This window comes from Peromyscus eremicus, chromosome 9 (genome assembly GCF_949786415.1).
Source record: "Peromyscus eremicus chromosome 9, PerEre_H2_v1, whole genome shotgun sequence".
In the NCBI taxonomy this organism is placed as follows: Eukaryota; Metazoa; Chordata; class Mammalia; order Rodentia; family Cricetidae; genus Peromyscus; species Peromyscus eremicus.
This window is the reverse complement of record NC_081425.1, coordinates 84,498,972-84,513,451: the sequence shown is the minus strand read 5'-3', so window position 1 is coordinate 84,513,451 and position 14,480 is coordinate 84,498,972.

Below are 14,480 nucleotides of genomic sequence, written 5' to 3'. Positions count from 1 at the left end.
GGAACTGAACTCGGGTCCTCTGCAAGGGCAACAAGTGTTCTTAACCACGGAGCCATCTCTCCAGCCCCCAACAAAACTCACTTTTCTATCCATGGGAACATTACGAATACTTCCGTCACCTCTTCCTGCACAGGGTAATCAGGAGCTATCGGAAATGACAAGGAAGAAAATCCTCTCTACTGTTACAGCCCAACCTCCCTTTAAAAGTGCCCTGGGTAGCACCGCTGATCCCCAGCCAAGCCTTGTGTAGCATGGCGCCCTGGGCAGAGCCCACAGAAGCTGCCTGCCCTCCACCCAGGGAGATACCCATGCCTGGGGCAATGCCGGGCAGGACTCGGCTTCTGAAATTACAAGTTAGAATGACTTGGCACCTTTTCTGTACATTCAAGGAAGCAAGGCCAGCAGTACTGGGCTGGGCTTACGGGAATGACTCAGAGGGTCAGCCACACAGTCTGGACATGCAAGATCCTGTCTGTACAGCCCCTCACCCTGCAGCCAGCATGTACGTGTGTGTGTGTGTGTGTGTGTGTGTGTGTGTGTGTGTGTGTGTGTGTGTGTGTTGTGTGTGTCAAGAGCGCATGTGTTACAGGCATAAAATCCCTACAGAAGTTTACCCAATGGGAAGCGGATGGTTGATCTTCCTCTGTACCAGGAGTAACCCAGGAGCAGAGAGCAAAGGGGCAGCTTGGGAACACAGGTTTCTATGCCCAGCACTCAGGAGGCTGAGGCAGGAGGATTGTGAATTCAAGGCTAGCCTGGGATATGTAACAAGACCCTGTCTCAAAAACAGACCCTACAGGAAATGGACTCTAACAGATTTGTTGCAGAAAGGAGACCCAATGCACCTGAAGGCTGGCTGGCGAGCTGGAAATCTGTGAGGAGCTAGAAATCTGTGAGGAGCTGGAAATCTGTGAGGAGCTGGAAATCTGTGAGGCTGCTGGCCTCTCCGCACCGAAGCTCGTCTCCACAGAGGTCCTCTCACCCAAACAAGTCAGAGTCAGCAGATCTTCTGGGATCTCTCCTTTATTTAATCACATCTACATGACAGACAGAGGCTAAGTTAAGTTAGTGTTTCATTGAATAACAGGGAAACAGACCACGTATAAACATACTCACACATGCACACATAGACATGCACCCAGGCACACGCACCGGCACGTGTGAATAGTCACATGAACACACACGTGCGCATGCAGGAACACACACACACACTTGCATTCGACTTTAAAAATTACATTTATTTATCTCGTGCATGCATATACATGCCACAGCACACATATAAAAGTCAAGAGCAACTTGCTGGGGTCATTCCCACCCTCCACCTTGTGAGTCCTGGAGACTGAAAACAAGCATCAGGCTTGGTGACACCTCCTTCACCTCCTGCTCCATCTCTCTGGTTCCAATAAAACTTTATTTTTAAACAATGAAGGATATGACTGTAGCTCAAGGGTAGAACTCTTACCTAGAATCCCCAAAGTCTTGAGTCTGATCCCTGGACCCCAAAAATATAAAAAAGCAAGAAATGTCAAAAACCTCCCTGAGGTTCCCCCTCTGCACACACTCCGCAAAGAGGGTGCTGTGGCAAGGGTTGCTGAGGTCCTGAAGAAACTGGGATGCTTAAGGGCTGGGCTTGCAGCTCAGTGGCAGAATGCTTATCCAGCATGCACAGAGCTCAGGGTTCGAGCTCCGGCCTGAGGGGGGTGGGGCAAGTCAAGAAGGGAAGGAGACAAAGAACTCGGGATCCTCATCCACCATCCGTGAAATTATAAAATAGTAGCCGCTTTGGAAAACAGTTGGGCAGTCTTTCTAATAGTTAAAAGCTACAATGGCAGCCTGGTTTCGGGGAGTGTACACCCCTATAACCTCAGCACTGGAAGGGTGAGAGCAAGGAAATCAGTTCAAGTCTGAGAAAAAGAAAGTACAAGGGCTGTATGACTCAGTGATTTCAGTCCTCGGTGTCCACCCACGGGAACTGGACACAGCCACACACACATCTTCCCACCACCATCCAAGTCGTCATTGGTGGATACGAAACAGCACGCGGGGCGCTCAGCGTGTGGCTGGATAAGCCAGATGTGGCCTCGCCACACTGTAGAATATTACACATCCGTGAAAAGGAGGAGGGTACAAACACGTGCTGTGCTGTGGATGGACCTTGATAGCATCACTCTGAGTGAAAGAAGCCAGACACGTCGTGTGTCTTCTTTGCATAAAATGTTCAGAATAGAGATGGAAAAGATGATGGCCACGGAGGCCTGGGGTGGAGAGAAGAAAAAAAAATAGAGAATGGCTGCTGATGGGCCCAGAGCTTTGTGGGGAGGGAGTATAAAAGCATCTTAGAGAGTAAAGATGATGGTCGCACAGCTCCATGAACGTACCTGAGGGACATGAAATCTAGCTGGTGTCTGTTCCCAGTTCTGTTCCTTACAGCTAAAACCACTGGAGGGCCAATGGGACAGACAGCTGGGAAAGGCGCTTGCTGCCAAGCCTGGCAACCTGGGTTGATCCGTGGGAACCACGAGGTGGGATGAGAGAAATGGATCCCAAAGTTGTCTTCTGACCTCCACACATGCACCACAGCATACACATCCCCTCTCATAAATGTAACAATTTTTAAAATTAAAAAAATAATAACAAAAGCCACTGGAATTTGTTGATGGATAAGAACAACTATCATTGGGGCTGGAGAGATGGCTCAGCGGTTAAGAGCACTGGCTGCTCTTCCAGAGGTCCTGAGTTCAGTTCCCAGCACCCACATGGTGGCTCACCACCATCTATAGTGGAATCTGATGCCCCCTTCTGGCATGAAGGTATACATGCAGAACACTCATACATAAAATATAAAAATAAACTAAAAGATTTTTAAAAAGAATAGCTATCATTATTATTTTTGAAAAATATAGAATGCTTTGTGAATTTTCACATCATCCTTGCATAAATAAGGGCCATGCTAATCTCCCTGATTTGGAGTTACAGACAGTTGTGAGCTGCCATGTGGGTGCTGGGAACTGAACCTGCGTCCTCTAGAAGAGTAGCCAGTGCTCTTAACCACTGAGCCATCTCTCCAGCCTGTGAGCACTATTCTTAAACACTTCCTTTGGATCCAGCAAAATGGTGAAGTGGGTAGAGACGTTTGGCACACAAGCCTAGCTCCTGGATTCCATCTCGGAGCCCACATAGTGGAAGACAACGGTGGAAGCCGAGAACCAGCCCCCACCCCCACCCCGCATACACACACACAAATAAATAAACATACATTTTTATCCTAATTTAAAAAATAAAGATCCTCCAATAACAGCTGAGTTTATTGTAGTGAGGTGTCTCAGGGTGGAGCCCCAGATAACGTCGGGTTTGGGGAACAAATGATTACAAGGTTAAGTGTTAGAACTTCCGCCCTCATCCACCTCTCCTCTTGGAAGTGGAGAGGAGGCTGGAGACCAAGCTCTACCACCTCTCTCAGGTGCTGAGGTGATACAGTTCAGTGACAGTGCTGGCCTGCCATTCATGAGGTCCTAGGGTATATCCCCAGCAGCACAGCAATAAATAATACTCTTAAAAAATCCAGAATCTCTCTCTATAGCTTTAGCTGACCTGGAACAATCTAGACAGACCACCCTGGCCTTGAACTCAAAAATATCTTCATGAATACTTTTTTTTTGGTTTTTATTTATTTGTGTGTTGTTGTTTTGGTTTTTCGAGACAGGGTTTTATTGTGTAGCCCTGGCTGAACTCACTTTGTAGACTGGGCTGGCCTTGAACTCACAGAGATACACCTGCCTCTGCCTCCTGAGGGCTGGGATCAAAGCCGTGTTCTACCATCACCTGGTTGTTTTATTCTTTAAGATAGCGTCTCTCCAAATAGTCCTGGCTGTCCTAGAACTCACTATGTAGACCAGACTGGCCTCAAACTCATCCGTCCGTCCACCTCTGCCTCCTGAGTGCTGCACCACCATGCCTGGCTTTGCCTGAATACCCTGGAGGGCTGGGTGTGTAGCTCAGTTGGTAGAGTGCTTCCCTGGCATGCATGAAATCCCTGATTGTGAACCCCAGCACCCCATAAGCCAGGCTCGGTGCTGTGTTCTGGAGGTAGAGGCAAGAAAGCAGAAAACCAAGATCATCCTTGACTACACAGAGAAGTTGAAGCCGGCCTGGGCTACCTGAGACCCTCCCTCAAACAAAATTCAACAGGGACCGTGAGATGGTTCAGTGGGTAAAGGCACTTACCACGGCCCAGCGATCTGAGTTCCATCCCCAGAACCCACATGAAGGTTGTTTCAGCTCCACAAAAGTTGTCCTCTGACCTCTCCATTGGCCTTCAGGTATGCACACATACACACAGTGCATAGGAACATGCTACTTAATAAAGTACATTTTTTAAAAAAGTAAACTTGAGCACTTGGGAGGCAGAGGCAGGAGGATCTCTGTGAGTTTGAGGCCAATCTGGTCTACAGAGAAAGTTCTGGGACAGCCTGGGCTATACAGTGAAACCCTGTCTCAAAACACTCCCCCCAAAAGTAAACTTGAATAAAATTTTAAATAAACATCCTTGAACAAGATTTGATGAGTTTCTGGGTTGCTGAACATATGGATGCTGAAAGTGGTGTCTCCTAGAGGGGGCGTGGGACCTTCGCACCCCAACTCCTCACCTTGCCCTATCCATCCCCCCATCTGGTGTCCATCAGTATCCTTTGGACAAATGGAAGAAAAGTGTTCCCTTGAGTCTGTGAGCTATCCTAGTAAATTAATCCATCCCCTGAAGGGGTTTGTGGGAACCTCAAATCATTGCTGGTTGGTCAGAAGTTCTGGAAATCCAGACCTGTGAACGGAGTGGCCTGGGACTGAACCTGTGAGTTCAGACACTACCCCTAGGTAGATGAGTCGAAACTGATTGAATTGGAGGATTCCAGCTGGTGAGCACGGCTGGATTGCTGGTGGGAAGAAATCCTCACACATCTTAGTGAGCAGCATTGCTGGTGGGAAGAAATCCTCATACATCTTAGTAAGCAGCGGCCACAGAAGCATGGGAGGAAGTCTGGGGATAGGAAAACGCTTTGCTTGGATTCTCCCCCCAGTGTTTAATACTCCAAATCACTGAAATGTACACCCTCGGCTACATAGTAAACTCAAGGCCAGCCTGGGCTGTGTGAAAACCTGTCTTTAGAAACAAAATAAACATCAAAGGGTGACTTCCATGGTGCGTTTGCTATACCACAGTGAGACTGTGGTTTAGACGAAACATCAGAAAGAGTCAACAAATGAATGAGGAGAAAATGAGAAAACCGTATGTGCCTGGGTGAGCTGGCTCCCTGCCAAGTCAAGGAGCTGCAGCAACTCTCGGCCATGTCCAGGTTCCTTTTCCCGGCCCTTGCCTTCCTCTCACGGGGACTGGCCTGGCTGCTGCCCAGGGCCCAGAGCCTGCAGAGGTCCTAGAACCAGACATCTGTAAAGTGTTCCTGGTTGTTTCTGGCCACGTGGCATGGGCTAGTTAATTCTGTTAGCTTGACACAAACTGTAGTCATTGGGGGAGAAGGAACCTTCATTGAGAAAATGCCTCCACTACATGGCCTGTGGACATATCTGTGGGATATATTTTTTTAAATTAACGATTGGTGTAGGTAACTTTTGGTTAATGGTAAATTTCTTTTTAATTAATGATTGGTCCACTGTGGGCAGCACCATCATCTCTGAGCAAGTGGTCCTGGACGGTGTAAGAAAGCCAAACTGAACAAGCCTGGGGAGCAAGCCATGGAGAGCAAGCTTGCAGGCAGTGCTCCTCCATGGCCTCTGTTTCGTTCCTGCTTCCACGTTCTTGCTTTGAATCCTGCCTCTGCTTCCCTCCATAACTGACTGTGATCAGAAAGCGTAAGCCACATAAACCCTTTCCTCCCCAAGTTGCTTTTTGGTCATGGTCTTTAACACAGCAACAGAAACTTAAGAAGGATGTGACTCCAACAACTTCCCCACACCTACATCCCACTGCTTGAGAAGAGCATTGACTGAACTTGCTGGCAGGTTTCAGACATCACGGCCTGGTGGTATTTGCTTCTGCCAGATAGAGACTGGTCCCCCAAGGCTCTGAGCCAGCCCACAGGACCTGACACAAAAGGGGAACCCAACCTTTGCTACAATGAGCATTGTGAGGAATACCCATCTTACAGATGCGAAGACTCTGACACCCAGTGATGGCCAAAGAGCCATGCAACACGGAGTAGGCTTTCGGTCTTCACTCTCTTTGAGAACTCTTCCCACCCAGGATGGGACCTCACCAGTTAAAGGCAAAGGTGATCGAGCTAGCAGAACCAGCTTTTCTGGAGAGCTCTTTGCCAAATACATCCAGAGCTCTAGAAGGATCACCACCCTTTGACCCAGTAGTTTCTTGGGCAGGGCTCTAGTCCATAAGATAAGGCATGCCACCCAGACAAAGATGTACATATGTACCCGTCATGGTGAAAAGTGGAAAACAGTCCAAACATCCCTGACATGGACACAGCCTCGTGATTGGATAGCACACGCCCACTTAATGTAATATCTTTGTGGCTAGTGACATAAAAGACTTGGCTGGTAAAGGTGCTTGCCACCAAACCTGACCACCTGAGTTTGACCCCTGGGGTTCACAGGGTAGCAGGAGAGCACTGACTCCTGCAAGTCCTTTGACCTCTACTGTGGCATGTATGTGCCCCTCCTGCACACACCAAATTAATTAAATTAATTTATTAACATACTTTAAAATTTTATCATGTCTTTGAAGAATTTTTAAATACCAGGGAGGAAATATAAGAGAGATGACATGTTCTAATGATCTTGATAATTTTTTTGTTTTTGTTTTTGTTTTTTTTTCGAGACAGGGTTTCTTCGTGTAGTTTTGGTGCCTGTCCTGGATCTCACTCTGTAGACCAGACTGGCCTTGAACTCACAGAGATCTGCCTGCCTCTGCCTCCTGAGTGCTGGGATTAAAGGTGTGTGTCACCACCGCCTGGCCTTGATAATATTTTTAAAGAGCCGCAATAGCAAATGCACACAGAACAGTCACTACCCATTTTCAGCTTTGCATGGCCATCTGAGGTGCATAGGTACCCCAACTCTATTCTGCAGTAATTCCTTAGCACAACCTAAAAATCGATATTTTATTTGTCAAATGAACAGGCTAACAGTGGTCCTCTTTGAATGAAATTATACATTATTTTAGTTTACTTATGATGAATTTTCTGTATTTTCTGGGTATATGCATGGTTTCATTTTCTGTAATGTGCTGGGATTGAACCCAGGGTCTTGTGAGGACTAAGTAAGCACTCTATCTGAGCTACAAACACAGCCTTAAAAAAATTGTTTTTAGGCCAGAATGGCCTCCAACTTTCTTTTATTTCTTTGTGACGGGGTCTCACTATGTAGCACAGAGTGGCCTAGAACTCACTACACAGCACAGGCTGGCCTTAAACTTCCTATAATCCTCTCACCTCATCCTCCAAGTGCTGGGGCTGTAGGTATCTACCGTCATTCATGGCTCTTTACCCTTAATTTTTTTTTTTTTTTTTTTTTTTTTTTTTTTTTTTTTTTGCTGTTACACATCTGTAATGCAGCACTTAAGAGATAAAGGCAGGATGATGAAGCGTTCAAGGTCACCCTCAGCCATATGGTGAGGTTGAGGCTTGCTTGAGTTGTATGAGACACTATCTCAAAATAATAATGAGGATGATAATAATAATTTTTTCTCGTGAGTCAAGGCCTTACTAAGTTGCGCAGGCTGGACTTGAACGCAATGTGTGGACCAAGAAGGCCTCAACCATCTGGAATTACAGGCCTGCCTGGTTCATTTTTCAGGTTTTTACAGCAAGAATATCTGACTTTTATAATCAGAAATTTGAAGTGTTTTGTTTGTTGGTTGATTGGTTTTGTCTTTGGGTTTTTTTTTTTAAAGCATAATTCCATCCAAGAGAAATTAGAAGTGGTCTCCTTCCTGGGGCCCCTTATCAAAAGGGGTATTCCAGAGCTGAAGAGAGAGGCTCAGTGGTTAAGAGCATTCACTGCTCTTGCAGAAGACCCAAGTTCAGTTCTCAGCACCCATCTGGTGGCTCACAACCATCTGTAACTCCAGTTCCAGGGGATCCCAATTCCTTCTTCTGGTCTCCTCAGACACCAGGCACACACATGGTACACATGCATACATACCCACAGGTAAAACACTCATACGCATAAAATAAAAATAAGTAAAACTTCTTTTTTTTTTTTTTTTAAGAGAGAGAGATCACAAAAATCCTCTGGAAGGAAATTCTGGTATTGGGGGGACAGTAGATTTATAAGTCAGTCTACAGCCTCAGTCAGGTGCTCTCTGTGAGGCACTGTGGGGGGCAGTGCTAGGCACTTATCCCAGAAAGACTCATCCCAGGGCCATGCTGGCCCGGAGCCCTGGCTAGGAGTCAAAGGAAGTGTCCCAAGGCCATAGCCATGGAGATTGGCTTCAGTACAAGGCCTGTGCTGGCTTGGGGCTCCCAGCACCCAGCTGAGGCATGCCCCAGGAGTGCACACGGGCCCAGGGCTGCCAGAGCAATGCCAACGCTGTCACTCAGGAACGCAGCTGCTAGAGGCCATTCACGCCCCATCGGTGCCCACTCAGTAGATGGTGGATGGTGAGCGGCAGATGTGTCGGAGCACATCAGGGTAGCTTCACCCTGAGCTGCATCCGGACAACCGAACAAGGGCAGGGGCACATCCACAGCCTAAGGCTGTACTCTCAACCCCAAACATCCTAGGCAGCAGCCTGACTTATGAAACACAGTCGCAGCTTTACATAATCCTGAGGAATGGAGACGGATGGTTACCAAGGCCCCCAGCCTCAGCACTAGGTTTTTTCAAGATGGAATTTTCTTTTGCTTTCTTCTGATTATAAAAGCCAGTTGTGGCCATTGCCACCAAATCCCTGAAGAAAAAAAAAAAGTAACGGGCAAAGAAGAAACTATACATCTCTCTCAGTCTCACCCTTCCAAATCTTTCTAGCCTTTCTGATTTCTGCTGAGTCCATATGAATGGGTGTGAACATGGCACACACACACACACATACATGTGCACACGCATGCATGCTTCATTTTTTTAGTGTGTATGTGTGCATGTGTGCATGTGTGTGTGTGTGTGTGTGTGTGCATGTGTATGTGTGTGTGTATGTATATGTGTGTGCATGTGTGTGTGTATGTGTGTGTGTGTGTGTGTGAGTGATTTAGAGGTCAGAGAGCAGCTTGCAGGAAAACAATTCTCTCTCCTTCCACCGTGTGGGTCCTAGGCCTCAAATTCAGATTGTCAGGTTTTCCTTTTTCCACTTAGTCAGCTCTCCAGCCTCCCTCATCCCTGTAAATGCTTTTTAAAAAAGATCTGATTTGATTTTGACACAGAGTCTCACTATGCAGCCTGCTTGTCCTGAACTCACTGTGTAGACCAGGCTGGCCTCCACCACACAAAGATCCACCTGCTTGTCTCAGGTCCTGGGATGAAAGGTGTGTCCACCACACCCAGCCCCTTGTTTGTGACAGATATCTACCTGTTTTTCTGTCCCTTGACTTTATTCAGGTAAAAGCGTGCAATGGACATCTCAGCTTTTTTTTTTTTTTTTTAACCTAGGTAACCCAGTCTGGCACAGAACCCCCATCCCTCTGTCTCAACTTCATAAGTGATGAGATTGTGTGGGTGCCAGCCCTCTGAACCCAGCAAAGCACTGTGTCCAGGAGTACCCAGTTCTACCACCCTATGTCTTCCTGTCCGAATCCCAGGACCCCAATACTATTGCCTGAGGGTCTTGTTACCAATGCAAAGTCCTAGGCCCAGCTCTGTAGAGACAGGTCAGAAAGTTGGATGTGATGCCAAGCAGAGGACTGTCACATCTTCTGGAGCCACCATGGAGCAACATTTCCCTATGGGTCTTACTTTCTACTCCCCAGTCCACATGCCTTAGAAAGACTCCTTCTCTCAAGAGATTTGGAGCCAGGCAAACGTGCCTATAACCCTAGCACTCAGGAGGTTTGGGGGTTTAAAGGCCAGCCTGGGCTACATACTAAGACCCTGTTTTTAAAAAGAAACAACTTTAGAGATTTGGTCTTCCCTTTGGCCTCAGTCCCTGCCCTGTATCACCACAGATGCCCGTACAGGGGAAGCATCCCTCAGGACCACCTCTTGGCATAGTTCTGGGTCAGTGAGCATGAGCTCTGCCAGGTCTGGGCTGGGAAGCCTGAGCCTCCATGTCTGAGATTCCAGTTCAGGCCGATAGCAGGAAGGCTGGACTCTGGCTTCACCCAGGGCCTCGGCCAAGGCAGAGGCTTTGTAGGAGGCCAGGAAAATGCCACGGTAATACCACAAGCACTGTTCAGGGAAGAGCAAGTTAGGGGGCCAACAGGAGAGGAGGCCAACAGAAGAGGTACCAGACCGCATCAGAGACACAGTTACAGCTGGCTAGTGGGTTGTGCGTCCTGCCGGGGTGTACGTGAAAGAGGGCAGGGGGTGAGCGTGAGCCAGCATTTGACAGTGCCGGAGAATGGGAGTGAAAGAGAGTGAGAGCATAGAAAGTGTGTCTATGTGACAGAGCATGTGAGAGTAAGTGTGTGGGAGTGGGAGAGAGAGTAAGTGTGTCAGACAATCTCAGACCTAGGCTTCCTCCAGCCTGCTCCAAGTGTGATATTCTCCCCCAACTAGCTGCCCTGTACAGCCTAGATGAGCAATGCTGGCCTTTCCTGCTGGGGTGAATTCAGAGTTCTGTTCTCCACATCTCATCAACCTTTCTGATCCATCATCACTGTCAAGCAATGTCTCCTATAGCCATCCCAATAACAACACCAGGGTGCATGCTGCCCACTCAGCACCCCTAGTAGCCTCCAAGTACATCCTAGTGGTTGTGATGTCCCTGGAGCCAGCTGGGGGGGGGGGACTGGACTATGAGCACTTGCACCCTAAGGGTGCCTGCCCTTTGCAGGAGATCCTGTGTGGGTGCTGAGGGACAGCTCACTTCAGTGTGTGGCTCTGCTCTTGGGTTGCCATGACCTCTGCTGTCACCTGACGCTGGCAACAGGACATCTGTGCCACTTCCTACCTTCCAACAGAGCACCTTTGTGTCTCAAGGTGAACAGGTTAGAATGGAGGGCGTGAGCTGGAGGACCAGATTCCCTCCGGTGACATCTTCCTGACACCTCTCTTTGGGTGCAGCTATGACACTGGCTGGCTGTGTTATCTCAGACACTGGACAGTGATGCTTCCATTTCACCGGCATTTATTGGGCCCCTATTATGTACAAGAGGTCACTGGAGTCCGAAGGGTTAGAGCCAGAGGCTGGAGCTCTCCTCCTCTATTCTACTGGAATAACTGACATAAGGTAATTTGGTGGTGCACGCCTTTAATCCCAGCACTCTGGAGGCAGAGGCTAGTGAATCTCTGTGAGTTTGAGGCCAGCCTGGTCTACATAGTGAGTTACAGGCCAGTTGAGGCTACATATAGTAAGACCCTATCTAGAAAGAAAGAGAGACAGAGACAGAGACGGAGACAGAGAGACAGAGAGAGAGAGAAAATGAAGCTAGAAAGCAGTCTTTCTTCAGACCCTGGCAATGAGAAACACCAAGAGAGAGCCAGAGAAGGGCTTTACTGGCTCAGGGTATAGCAGGGACATTTCTCTAGGTGGGAATGGGTTTGGTGGGTTTTTGTTTTTGACACAGAAGTGCCTTACGTAGCCTAGGCTGGCCCCAGTCCTCCTGGCTCAGCTTTCCCAATGCTGGGATTAAGGTGTACACCAGCATGCACAACTGAGTTTCATGTTGTTGTGTGTGTGCTTCTGTGAGTGTACGTGCACATGTATATGCACATGTGTGCAGGCCAGAGAACAACTTCAGGTTTCATGCATCCTGTGCTGTCCATCTGTTTTTAATTTAATTTTATTTTTTGAGACAGTATCATGAACCAGGAGCTTGTAAGTAGGCCGGCTGCACTAGCTGGCCAGTGAGCAGCCTGAAGCCAACTGTCTGCCTTCCCAGTGTTCTGATTTCAAAGTCACATGAGACCACACCAGGCTAAATAAATCTAGGTTCTCATACTTGGGTCCCCTGAAAACAACAGCAGTACTCTTAACAACAGAGCCATCTCTCTATCCTGGATCTTAATGTTCTTAAAGCAAGGTGTGGTGGTTTGAAGAAAAAAAAGGTCCCCATAGGGAGTAGCACTACTAGGAGGCGTGGCTTTGTTGGAGTAGGTGTGGCCTTGTTGGAGGAAGTGTGTCACTGTGGGTGGGCTTTGAGGTCTCCTATGCTCAAGCTACACCCAGTGTGGAAAACAGTTCACTTCCTGTTGCCTGCGGATCAAGATGTGGGACTCTTAGCTCCTTCTCCAGCACCATGTCTGTCTGTACACCACCATGTTTCACCATGATGACAATGGACTAAACTTCTAAACTGTAAGCCAGCCCCAATTAAATGTTTTCCTTTATAAGAGTTGCTGTGGTCATGGTGTCTCTCCACATCAGTAGACACCCTAACTAAGATACAAGGCAAGGCGCTAATGTGCTAAAATAGACAGGGGTGGATGCCACAAAAACAAGAGAATGGGAGGGAGGCTAGGGGGTGTATGGGCTGAATTTTATTCCAACCGTGGAGGGAGATCACTGAGGAAGCAACAGAAGTTTTCTCTGGCAACCACAAGGAATGTGAATAGGAGGCTCAAAGAATCTGGGGTGTAAGAGGAACAGGGGAGCAAGAAGGGAGCTGGAAGCCAGGTGGAATCCAAGGTCTTGCTGAGATGTCTCTGAATAAAGACCCATACCCATGGACAGCAGATCTACCCCAACAAACAGGACACTGGCAACAGCCAGCCCAAGATTCCGATTACAAAGCTGGCCTTGGGGAAGACCAAATGGCTGAAATCCAGGATGAATTGAACCCAATTAATGTAGAACTGCAGGATGAAACAAGATCTTAGAAGCCAATGATGGCCAAGATCCTAGATTCCCAGAGTGGAGGTAGGAGCATTTCACTAGAGTGGATACATAGAAATTAGCATCCTTTCATTAATTGTTATCACATACAAGTATAAATATGTATTCCGAAATATAACCTAATTGGTTAGAATGTTACTCGAATGAGTGTTTTCAGGGTTAGTTGCTTGTAGATCTTTTTTTTTTTTTTAAAGATTTATTTATTTATTATGTATACAGTGTTCTGCCTGCATGTACACCTGCACGCCAGAAGAGGGCACCAGATCTTATTACAGATGGTTGTGAGCCACCATGTAGTTGCTGGGAATTGAACTCAGGACCTTTGGAAGAGCAAGCAGTGCTCTTAACCTCTGAGCCATCTCTCCAGCCTGCCTGTAGATCTTTAAGTAGTGTTGAAAGAGAGCAAGGAGAGATATATGGGAGAGTTTGGAGGGAGGAAAGGGGAGAAATGTTGTAATTATATTATAATCTTAAAAAAAGACATTCAGATATACAGAAATGAACATTCAGAAATAAAAACATATACCTCTCTAACTTATTTTACCATTCCCAAATAGATAGCGATAATTTTCCATTGAAAAGAAGAAGATGATGAAGATGAGTCCCCGCTGTGCCATTGAAGAGGTGGAGAAATGGAGAGCTGGGCTGGGAATCACTGCCCTCAGGGCCACAGGGTTGGCAGGCCCAAAGGGTTCCAAGGTTTGCCTCCTTGACCAGTTAGCAGCCTGAAGATAGAGGTGGCACTTGCCAAGGCTCTGACGGTGGAACACTCTGAGGCCACATCACTCCAGTCCCAGGTCCAGTCCTCAGCAGACAGGAACCAGGAGAGCCAGACTCTATGGGCAGGGCCAGCAGAAGCCAGAAGCTATAACACCACACTCAGTCTGATTGGGACACCTGGGAAACAGGCCAGAGAGGGAGCACTTGGGGGCGGGGTGCTCACCAGCACAGGACCCATTGTTTCATGACTGTGAATTTGAGCTATGTGGAGGACACAGAGAGGACCTGGCCTGAGGCTGTACTGGTGGCCACTGCCTCTGCCCAGCACGCATTCACAGGCTTGCCTTTATTTCCTCTCTGTAAAATGCAGCTTCCTCCTCCGGAAACAGTACTGACCTGAGTGTGAGAGAGATCCAATGAGACCGGGATGGCAATGCTTTCGATTACCTCCACTCTGGGATCATTCCTCCAAGGCCCAGCAGGTCTGGTAAGAGCAGTAGGTGCTCCTGTCCCTAGGACCTAGAGGCAAACCCACTAATCTCAACCGTAGGCCATACTAGTGTGAGACCAGCCTGCTCTAGTGATTTCTCAGTATTACCATTGCTGGCAGTGTATAATCATTCTCATGCCCTGTACAGGTTCCTAAAGCCCTGGGCTCTTTTGGAGCTGAGACAGTCTGTTGCTGCAGACCAGCTACCCACCAGCTCTGTGACTTTAATCGACCTTGCCAAGTCTTTTCCTTAGGAAAGTGTAATTACCGATGAGTATCTCTCTTCTCCCAAAACAGCCGGCGAGCTCTGAGCCACGCTTA